This window comes from Nicotiana tabacum, chromosome 19, assembly GCF_000715075.1.
Source record: "Nicotiana tabacum cultivar K326 chromosome 19, ASM71507v2, whole genome shotgun sequence".
Lineage (NCBI taxonomy): Eukaryota > Viridiplantae > Streptophyta > Magnoliopsida > Solanales > Solanaceae > Nicotiana > Nicotiana tabacum.
Window position 1 is genome coordinate 73105355 of NC_134098.1, and position 12534 is coordinate 73117888.

Below are 12534 nucleotides of genomic sequence, written 5' to 3' on the forward strand. Positions count from 1 at the left end.
TCTGGACGGAGTACCGACTACTTTGGTAGGCTATGTGCGACGCAAATCTTAACTATTTTAGCCAATAGATTTTGGATACCGAGTTATTAGACCCAAAATAAACCTAGAATTGAAATAGTACTCAGGCTCTATTAAATTTCCCAGTATCAGTCGAACTAAATATTTACCATGATAGCAGTGCTTTTGGATTAATTTCACAAAAGGTCGCTGAATCTGAACATAAAGTACACATGCCGTAAAATCATCAAACTTATTTTTCTAACTACAAAATCACTCCACTTTCATTTTGTTTCATACAATATCAATCGTTAATTTGAAGTAAAAGAAGAACCCATGACCCAAATAATTTTACCCATCCCAAAACCTGACCCATGAGTTTAAAAATGTTCTGCATTTGTTAAAATGTCTGGAATCTAGTTCAGATTCTTTTTAGAGGTAAGCCAACAGTTAACTTTAAACAAACAAACAAAAAAAGAACAAGGAAGCTCAGTCACAAATTCTATTATTTTACATAGCCAAAGGTAACATCCAGCCTCAGTTTTTCTAGTGAGAAAATCTCTAAGCACAGATATAATTCCTTGCACACAAGGTAAAATACCAACCAGTTACATAGCATTCACAAAGTTGAGCATTTTCCTTAGAGTCGATTAAATATGTCAAACTTTTCATTACAAACCAACGATCAAGCTTTTATTCAGAACATGGTACCTCAGATACGTCCCCGGCGTATTTCCATCACAAAATAAACCTAAAATAAGAAATGGAAATAATGAATATCAACGGCAAAGAGTAATACATAGATATGCTACAGTAAACAATGCACTGGAAACACAATCAAACCAAAACTTGCTCCCGCAATATCACACCAGCAATTCAGTAGAAGATCCTTTATCACAGTGTTACAAAATAAGTGGTATACTATAAAGAAATGTCATCAATGTATCAATTACTCTATCGAAGAGTAATCCTCTGAAATTTCAGAATACAGCACAAAGTCAGGGGGGACAGAACCACATGCCTTGTCTTCCACATAGAATGTCTCACATTGAGCATTCATGGAACATCCCTGGTTTCATTTTACGTCCACACATCCTATTCAAGGTGCTTTGCTCTAAAGACAAATGATTCTCTAGGAAGCCTAAACCAACAGCTCATCGATACCCAAAGACTAGGCACTCTTAATTCTATAAAGCACCGTGAGTAAAACCACTCATTGTGCTTGCCTCATCACAGTTATGGCGGTGAGCTTTATTGAGTACAAATATCTTGGGTGGGTAAGGCTGCATATGCAGTTGCCCCTGCTACCCAAATAGACAAGCATTGAGCACCAAGGGAGTCAGTGCTCTGATATAGTTTGATATTACGCATTATTTCATGGTTTTTAAAGTTCAATGGGGAATGTAACTTTTTCTTTTTTATTGAGCCGCTGCTACCCAAATAAAGAAGCATTGGGCACCAACGATGTAGCAAGGACGCGCGGAAAAGTAGTCAAGACTCGAAGACTGTGGAAAACAAGACATGAATTCTCTACAATTACATTGTGGAACAATTGAAGGGATGTGGGATGTGGCGCAGCTTGGTAGCGCGTTTGTTTTGGGTACAAAATGTCACAGGTTCAAATCCTGTCATCCCTACCTATTACTGTTCCTTTGAGCAGTAACGAGGGATCAATTGAGATCGCTTCAAATTGGACATAATCTTTGATTTTTATCATGCTATTCTAGTATATGCATACAAAATGTATTGGGGTTATGAAAAGAATCCTTTTGTTTACAGTCTTATCTATTCTGATAAGAAAGCGCTCTTAGTTCAGTTCGGTAGAACGTGGGTCTCCAAAACCCGATGTCGTAGGTTCAAATCCTACAGAGCGTGATTTTTTTCTTCTTAGATCGAATTAGAATAAAATAGATTCATTCAGTAACTTTCACAACAATCGGAATTTGACCTCCTGTGTCTGTGAATTAAAGAAAGGAGGAGGTCAATCAAAAAGAGATGTTAATTAATCAAAGGTCCAACTGATCACCACGCCTATATTGTAAAGTACATTGCTGTCACCAAAAACAGCCGAAATAACTCAAAGTAGAAGATTGCATAACTTCTAACTTTCCGAATCATAAACAGTTTGAAGGTTATGGTACCCAAGTAACAAGGACTCAAGCGACCAACAACCAAAAAAAAAAACACATCAGTCCAATGTCAAGATATTTTTTTACAACTAAAAGAGAGAATACACCAACTTGTATCAAGCTGAGCCATTGTTATTGTTATTGTAAAAGAGAAAAGACACCAACTTGATGGTATCATTTTGATTTTGCACCGGGTGTCCGAGTCTCTTTGAGCCCCGACTAATCCCGGGGGTGCACAGGCCCTCGGCAAGGAGCTTCCCGCAAGTGCACCACGGTTAATTCAGGTTTTACCCAGTCCGATGACCCTCAGAAATTGTTTGCACCCAATGAGTTTCGAACTTGAGACCTTGAAAGGGAGCAAACCCCAAGGCTCAAGTCAATTGCCACCAGGCCAACCCCTGAGGGTTACCAACTTGATGGTATCATAAAAGTGTATGCGCTACTATATTTGATACCGTGCTACATAGTTTTAGCAACATGTTGCAACAACCAGTTGGGAATAAACACCTTTTCCACATCTTACAATTTGAATAAAAGAGGATTTCTCAAAGCTTTGGCACAGCCCCCGTCAAAATACAGAGGGATGCATTCACGAATACTACAACAGTTCAGACCACCAAACACTCAAACTGCATAAAACTTTCGTATACCTAACAACATATACATACAACAAATCACCAAAAGGGGAAGTAAAAAATCAATCACATACGCAAATTAACAAATCAATTCCATGCCAACCAAAACATATAAAAAAAACAGATCAAACACAAATATCAACTAAACACAACATCATAATTCATAAAATCAACCCATCAGCTGATCAAAAAGGGGAGTAAAAACTCAATCATAATTCATATTTACAAAAGTTCCTTAACTCAAACAAAAACTCAAATCGCCACAATTCTAGTATATTCCAAAAATTACCTATTGGTTTGAATTAGTTGTAGTAGAGCTCAAGGCCCATGCCATCGTGAATTTCGTAGTCCTTGAGGGTAATATGGTCTTTGTAGACATTGTACCACTTCTGGATACGAATCTTGTCGGCGCGTGTACCAGTCTGAGCAGCAACCAGCTTCTTCAAGTCGCCGATGGTGTCATCTTCGTTGCACTTCACCTTCACCTTCTTCCCCAATCGATCGTTCAACACCACCTCTATCATCTTCTCTTTTTTTGTTCGCTTTTGATATGAACAACGCAAAACCTAATATTTTGATTTCTGTAGAGGTCGAAGGGTCAATATATATTGTGTTGGGTCTTCGCCGCCCTTGTATGAATGGACAAAACTACCCTTGGATTAGAGGGAGAGTTTCACTTTAGTTAGCTTATAAAAATTTGGGACGAGGGGTACATATTGTAATAGAAAATAGAATATTGCTGCCTAGGGGGTACCTTTAACATGTCATATTCAACTTTGAATGGGAATAGATGCTTCCTAATCCTAATCCCACAATTAAAAGAGAATTTTTTTTTTTTTTATGACGGTGGTTATTTCGCCCTATTGGATATTTTGTCCATTAAAGTTTATAAAATAATTTTCACCTAAAAAAAATATTTATGTTACGAAATAAAAGTAATTTAGTAAACCAACTTGGATTTAAACCAGCATTATCAAGATAAATTATCATAATTTATATTTTAGAACTTTGCTCTAATAATTTGAGCATGTAATCTTGCAAAAGTCAAAATGCACATATGACTATAGAATAGATGCATCTATTAAAATCATATAATAATAAAAGGTTCACATGGCAGGTGACTGGGCCCATATATTTATCACATTTTATTCGTTCCAGAAATCAAGGGATTCAATCCCAACCTTAACTGGTATATCATGAAAATAAGCAGCATAAGAGAATTCTTGAAGAATCTTATATTTATTCAATAAATGCCAATGTGAATTCTCAATTAATGTTCGCATCATAATTGAACCGGGATGGCCAACCGGTCATGCCAACTAATATTTGTTTCAGTAAACCTCTAGTTTACTTATGGCATATGATTCCATCATTATGCTTATACTTGTGTAGTACAAATAGAAGAAAAATCGGGTGACCTTTTATTATTACCCGATATGATTAAAGTAATATGAAGATAATAAATCTTCCTTTCATTTATAGTCTCAATATGCCAACCACTTTGACTAATATATTTGAAACCCAAAAAGTTTCTTTTGAGACTTATTACAATATCAATATCATGAACAATTTCACTCATATAGGTAGTAATAAATTAGCTCTTTCAGAGCTTTGAATTAATTTTGTACTGCAAGATCTTTTGTCACATCATTCATATGTTGAATGTCTCCTTCACGGATAAAATCATATCATAATGATTGTCATGGTTAAAATCATCATAAGCAAAATCATTTCTTGCTTTAATTTTGTCTTTAATAACCTTTTATAAGAGATGTCAAAATATTTTCGACGTACCATATGTGCGTGACCAATAACATATTCATGTAATCACACAGTAATGTTCATTATCTTTCTTTCTCTCAAACCTCCCAGTAGAGATGCGTTGTTGTATTTATTTAACCATGCATAATCACATTCTTATGCATAATTTATATCATATATATATTTCGACATTCACTTTCAGGAATGAGTCTGCATTTACAATACTTATCATAAGTCGCATTCTTTCAAAAAATGGACTATAATCGTCTGAACGTACCTCATATTTTACAGACCATATTGATACACATTTCCTTCACCTTTGAAGGATTATTTTGAGAACTCTTATTGTTCTTCTTTTTACAATTACCATAATGATGACTATTATTATTTTGGTCTTTGGCACGCCCATGTTCATTGGTCAACCACTTGTCTTCATTTAGATTTATTATGCACCGCTATCACATTCACTTCAAGAATGGAGCGAATCAAGTGGGACAAGCTTCATGCTTTTTAATGAAAAATATATTATTTTTCTTTAGTCATTATTATATCGTCAATATGGTGCACTGAGACTCAAACTCAATGCCTTACCCATATAAAGGTATGTTTGGCCATAATGCATTGGGACTCGAACCCAACATCTTATTATCATGGTGCACTAGGACTTAAACCCGATGTCTTACCCTCAAGGTGCGATAGGACTTGAACCCACCGTCTTACCCTTAACCAATAGCATAATAGGCCAAAGTGCAACTGAGAATCACCCTTAGCCTTTAAAATATTATCACTTCGAATTTTTAATTAGAACTAGCATAGATCTTTTTCATGAACAATAATACATGACATGGTCAAATATAAAGAAAACAAATAAAATCTCTTACATGTATTCTTCATTAACTAAAAAGGTAAACAATGCCTTTTGCCATAAGAAAACAACGAAATCTACTCACAGTTTTCTAAAAATTTATTTATTTTAGCATTACTTTTCCTTATTTATGTGAAATGCAAGTACTAATTTATTAACGGGACAAGAAGGTATAGTGTTTGACCAGATTGAGATTGTATGATCACATGTTTAACTGATGAGGTGATGAAAAATGTTAAACTAATACATATAAGAAGAAATAAATTAAACAGTATACAACATAGGTCATCATCACAAACATAATAGTGTCACCAATAAATCTATTGTTCTATTTATATGCCATAGACGCCTAGCATTTTGTAGTATATATTTTTTTTTATGTATAATTACATGTGCATATATCTTTTGTAATAGTAAAATCAATCTTACCACAAATATCTCTGACGAGATAAATGCAAAATTTACCTTTATCACTTGGCAAAGTTCACTGAAAATCTCATGGAAGGCTTGGACATTAGTAAAACAAAATGAAAATCATAAATTAAGTGTGGCATCTTACTTGAAGAAAAAAGCCAATGTTAACAACTTTATCTTCAAAATCAATTCCTTGCCTCTTTCGTCTTTTTTTTTACTAACTATCAAATAAAATAGCAATTCATGCTGATAACTTGTTTTGAAATAAAAGCAATTTAGTAAAACATGAACAAGAAATAGAGATAGAGAGAAGGAAGAGATTTTCTTCTTCAATTGTGTATATTTTTCTATCTATTAGAAGTCCTTTATATAGGCATGAAAAGTGAAGAAAAATATATCATTGAATATGTCATTAAGCATTTAAGATGAAGATTATGGAGAAAGATAATGGAGGAAGAGTAGACATCCACCATAATTTAATTTTCTTATAACAATTTACTTATTCAAGTAGAGATTTGATGAAAAAGTAGTGCATATATGTAAATGGTGTTCGAATTAAGTCGTGCACACTTCTGCCCACCGCCCACGTATTTTGCTACTTAAGATTTGGTGAATGTTATGTCACTTTGCTTACTAAACCTCTTCAAGGGGGGATTTTACTCTTTATATATATATATATATATATATATATATATATATATATATATATATATATGGTAGTTTTGTATTTTTTAATTTTCGTTTTTATATATATTTAAATATTAAAATTATTATTACAACAACAAACTCAGTGTAATTCCACAAGTGGATTTAAGGAGGGTAGTGTGCATGTCGCCTCACCCTCACCTTGTGAAGATAGCGAGTATGTTTTCGATAGACCCTCGGTTCAGGTGAAGCATATGTTTCATCACTTTTTGAAAAAAAAAATAGTGCACAAACCATGAAAAGACAATAGTAACACTGCATATTACCATCAACAACAGGATAACAAGAAAACAGATGCAAAAGAAACATCGAAAATAATACAAGTCTAGGTATATAAAAATAGGAGAATATTATTTGTCACGCCCCAGTCTCGACTGGGACGGACTACATTCTACATGCATGCTATATGCATCTACTATGAAACTGTAATCGTCAACATGATGTAGTAAACCAGTAAATCTATTAACATGAACTATAAGATGCTCTGTCCATATGATCAGAATACCAAACATGTACATGACTGAACCCGATCATAGACATCCATGAAGCCTCTAAGAACATCTGACTGACATATCCAAGTCGGGACAGGGCCCTAACTGTCACGACCCAAACTTATGGGCCGCAACAAGCACCCAGTACCTTACTTAACCGAGTACCAATATAATTTATCTTTCTTATTATACTTTCGTTGGCAAATGGGCCAAACGGGCCGTTATGGGCTAACCAGAATAAACATAGAGGAATACTCAATATATGACGATCCCAACCTGATATAAAAACTTATACATGTGATATACGGGCCTATAAGGCCAACATGGTCACTTGTAAACTCAAAATATAGGCCGGCAAGGCCATACAAGCATTCGTATACATGACATCCGTCTACGAGCCTCTAAGAGTACATACTTATCACAAAGGTCGGGGCAGGGCCCCGCCATACCAAACAATACACGTCCAAATCATACTGACCAAACAAGCAATTCCGGAGCAAATGGAGCGCACCAACATCTTCCGCTGATCTGATGGCCTACTTGGAGGACTCTCGACCTCTCTATCGGAACCTGCGGGTATGAAACGCAGCGTTTCCAGGCAAAAGGGACGTCAGTACGAATAATGTACCGAGTATGTAAGGCACATAAGTACATAACAGACATGGAAGAAATATAGAGTAAATGACTCAACCTGTAAGTCTGGATAACTCTGTAAATCATGAAATAATTATAGTGTCATGCATATGCGTATGAATGTCATATCGTGCATAGGTACATGTTTTATAACATCATCGGCCTCTGAGGGCATCCCATCATATCATCTCGGCCATTGTGGGCAAAATTATCAACGTATACCAGCTGATCAGGTGGTGGTGCGTATATAACGCCATCTGGTCATGGGTCAATGTGCATGTATAAATGCATGAAATGCATATGAAATACGTTAAGAAAATTTCTTAGTACGTCATAAGACCATTATATCTTTGATTAATATCATGAAATAACCTTTACCAACTTACGTATTTTTGAGACTCATGAACAGATGATAAAATAATATGACACATGGAGAATCAAGAACATAAGCATCTCTAATATTTTTATGAATAGAGTCATGTATGAAAATTGTGCATTTTCTCGTTTCGTTTGTGTCGTATGGATCATGCCAAAAGAAATAAGGGATAGCCTTAACATACTTGAGTCGATTCTCTTGACAATTCCTCTAGCACACGTCAATTGCGACAACATGTAACGGCAAGATCGGAGTAGGAAAAAAATTCGTATGATATTCTTGAGAAAAATTGCACCGTACTTCATTATAATTGCAAATTTCACGCTTTATAGTAAAAAATGGTCTCTATACGAAATGTTTTGAAGCAATACGTTGCTATTGCAATCCATGAAGTTTGCTGGAGCTTTTTGGCGTGAAACTGTTAAAGTTATACAATTCAAGAGCTTTGGGATTTTTGACGTGAAATGCTAGCTATACCATTCAAGGATTGGAATTATGAAAAAGGTGTAGTATAAAGTGATGATTAGGTACCAACCCCTCTTAATTGTGACATCTTGCAAATTTGAGTTCAAGAGTCACTCAAGAATCATGTGTTGCTGCCACGTGGGGACAATTTAGGCTTATCCAACATTAGCCATTTAATTTCTTAATTAATTTATTAATTTCTCATTAACCAATAATTACCCAATTATTCACATAATTAGGAATTATCTCAATTTACTTAAAATACTGTTTACTTTTAATATACTTTGCACACCTTTCTATTATGGTCATGTGATACCTTGTATGGTACTAGTCCATAAATACCGAATATTTTAACTCGGGCCGTATTTTATCCCAAAATGTCAAACTTCGACGAAATTTATTTTTTTCAATTTTCTTACCCTTTCATCTTCACGAATTTACTCATCACTTGTTTAAAATAGCGTAATGCTTATAATCTCAAAATAATCTCATTCCCGAACTTACGTCGATTAACTTACGACGAAACTTTAACATACGAAAATGCGGGATATCATATCTCATTTCCGAGCTTCCATCAATTTACTTATGACATACTTTCACGTACGAAAATATGGGGTGTAACATCATTTCCCCCTTTGGAACATTCGTCCTCGAATGTTGACTGATGCACTTATTATTCTCATAACCCCTAGCTCTTGCGAATACTTTAATATTTTTCTTACCATTTAGGCAACTATTCTGTAAATAATTCCAAAGGCCAGGGCATTCTCCCCTTTAGGCCTCTTTATCATACCACGACTTGTGGTCGGAATTCTTCCAATCTCGTAATTGTTGCTATCTTCTATCACGCAGCCTGTACGACTTTTTCCTTGTATGTGCGCCTATGCGACTCTTCTCTCCTCTTTCCTCTAGCTTTTAGCTAATCTCTAGGCCTCATTTCGCAAACATATACAGAGCTTGATAAAATGTCCCTCCGGGTATCTGTAGGTATACTGAAGTTCTTCGCTCGGTACTTTGTCAAACTTACGAATATTGTTATACCTTATTTCATAGATCCGCTTATCCATTCGTATGACTTTACTGCATCTAGGTAGGTTATACTATATCATAACTCTTACTTTGATTTATCGTTACTGAGGTCTATTACCGAACTCTATGTTACTTTCGTTACTTATCCCGTTTGTATAAATCTAAGTCCTTTAATGCTTCCTCATTACTTGTTCATCTTAAGAATGACGGCCTAATCTCACCTCATACTTTGTGACTTGTGTCCATCCATTGTTGATTCACCTCAATATTGATCTATAATATACCACTGATAACTTGAAACCTTTTACGTAATCACAAGGGCTCATGTTGCATCGTAAAACATTTGAAGTGATTTTTCTGATCCACCTGGGGTGATACGATACTATACTTCCATAATTGTATTTCATAGCATCCCAATGTGATTCACTTACGTGGGTATTTTAATCATGTACAACTCTTGAAATCCCTTTATTTATCATAATTACACCCTCATTCTATTACCAGGGCAGCATTCCATTTCTTCTAAATGCTACTAGTCTTAGATTTCTTTGAGTTCATTCGGCTATACTGAGCTCTCTACAACTTAGAGAAACTATCAGCTCTCTTGTTTACATGGGCTTAATCCTGAGGACTTATCCATTTTTGTTACCTTCTCACTTGCCCTTTCTTATCGTTTCTCTTGTCCTCCTAATACCTTGTCGTTTTTCCATACTTTAGCTTGTGACCTATACATATCTATTTATACTACTCGCAACCTTCCTTCAACTTGCTTGCACCATAAATTTCCTTATGTTATTCTGGAACGTCAAGCGAGACACCGCATCGTCTCTAACTCTTTTTTACTCTCTTAACTAGACCTCTAGATACTTATAAACCATGGGCTGGAAGGTATGTCACTAATGACACTGCTATTATTCCTGGATACTGGATCCCGACGCTTCTAGCCCTCTATCTGAAGTACGGATTATTCACAACCTTCTGCTTTTGAGTATCTCATACGTTGTCCACCTTTACCTTACTTACCTTAAAGTCTCACATCACATCTTCTATCTCTTTCATAACCTCCCCTCCACATAGGTATAATTCACATCCATGTCTTGAACTTCTATTATGATACATGCACCTCTTTACACAATCTCGTGAGAGCTTCATACTAACTTCTTATGAGGTTGATACTCTTCTAACTGCTTTATCGTAGAGCCGTTATAGAATATGGCTACTGTACTATCTCTCTTGTACCTCTGATATTTAAGAGTGATCCTGCAATGTTCTCAATCACGAGGTCTATAATTTTTTTAATCCAATAATCAGGCTCCTGATTTACTTAGTTGGTGTAACTCTTTAGTTTCCACTTCCCTCTGATTAACCTTCATGTAGGCTTAAGCTATCTTCCGATCTGCGGCTCATGGTATTAGTTATTCCTTTAACCTTTCATGGACGCTATGGAATATCCATGATACAATCCTTTAACAATTCAATCATTTGCCTATGACCTGGACTTAATTCTTTCTTTTAACTTATACCGGAGTCTTCTACATCTGTATGATTGTCAACATATATGTTGTATGTATAAAACTCCGAACTCTTAAGTGTGTTCATAATGTAACTAACTCTGGGTCATTAATCGAATAATTCTTTTCGTTCCTTCTCATCTTTCTTTAAATGTAAGCAATTACTTTTCCTGGTCTTTCTGTCCCTTGTTACGTGCATACTTAGCTTACCTTAGTGCCCACACATATTGGAATTCCATACAACTCTTATGATCTTGAATATCACTTTTGATTTTACTTCCCGTTCATTAGCCACGGTAGGTGCCATTTTCTTATGGAGTGCATACACTGTTGTTGTGAGACTGTTATTATAAGACCATTTCCTCCTTAGGTTACTGAGCTTAGGTTGAATCATTCTTCCTTACTTTCTTAGCTAGTCTTTCATTGTAATATTTAGGGAGGACCTTCTGATTCTTGTAAAGCTGTGAGCTTATTACATTGTATACTCGACGGGCCTTTCGATGTCCTTCCTTTCCTATAATTATCCGTAGTTACTTACCTCCACGCCTTTGTGCTTGTAGGTTTGCTTCTAAGCTGATATCTTGACTGTCTTCCTAGTGGCATTCTCTTTTATTCCCGTAATACTCATACGGTACCTTTAACTACCCTAACTCCTATCTGAATCTTTCTCAAGTATTCCAATGACACTATTGTGAAGTTGAATTCACTATATTGGGTTTTACTACGTTTATCTTGCACGATCTGCTGATTCGTCTGTAACCTCCTATCTAGCCATAACTAGGCTCTTCCTGAATCAACTACCAACTACTTGTTGTCCCATTCTCATATCAATGTTTCGCGTAATCTTTCTTGGGTTATTTCCTTTGTCTTAACTTACCTTTCGCAGTGGCTCTTTATTTATTAATAACATCCTGGGCAGGAACCATTACTTTCTTTCCTTGACGTCGTATTTGTATAATGTTCTGGAATTATTGCATATCTGTAGGATTTGAATAAGTGCAATCTTATCCCTTTCTCAGTCTTATCGCATTCTTCCTTTATTATTCCATAGTTACTAGAACTACTTAATTCTGACTTAATGCCACATCACTCCATATTCCCTCCTTTAGGGGAGTACTAAGATTTAGCGTTATGATGAGCTACCTATAGATGTTTACCTCTTTATCTTTGGCGTCTTTTCACATCATCGATAACCCTTACTTGCCTTGCGGAAATCCTTCTGTACCAAGGATAACAAAATTCCTTACCCACGAGGGTGACACTTAATGTAACTGGCACACATAGTCCTTTAAGCTTAACTTTGCTAACATTGCTTGCTTTAGGGAGGCTTCTTCCTGAATGACCTTTAAGGGTTATTCTTCTATCGTCCATTCTTTTATCGCCAGAATGCTCTCTGAAATTCTCATGATGCCGATTATTACCAAATCACTCAGTCCCCAATTTATGTTTAGTTCATCTTGTTTACCAGTCCACACTAATTTCTATTACTCTCGGGTCTAACTTTTCCTTCTGGTAATCACGTT

The 12534-nt window shown here is 35.7% G+C and overlaps 3 non-coding genes across 3 annotated transcripts; 2 read left to right on the forward strand and 1 right to left on the reverse strand.

Annotated features, from left to right (window-relative positions):
- Positions 1 to 486: 486 nt before the first annotated feature.
- Positions 487 to 6123, reverse strand: LOC107827444 (uncharacterized). The gene is made up of 2 exons (XR_012702798.1): positions 3051 to 6123; positions 487 to 748 (listed from the first exon to the last, which is right to left on the reverse strand). It is a non-coding gene; the product is annotated as an uncharacterized LOC107827444 (transcript).
- On the forward strand, positions 1561 to 1634 carry TRNAP-UGG (transfer RNA proline (anticodon UGG)). The gene has a single exon. It is a non-coding gene; the product is annotated as a tRNA-Pro (tRNA).
- On the forward strand, positions 1799 to 1872 carry TRNAW-CCA (transfer RNA tryptophan (anticodon CCA)). The gene has a single exon. It is a non-coding gene; the product is annotated as a tRNA-Trp (tRNA).
- Positions 6124 to 12534: the final 6411 nt, after the last annotated feature.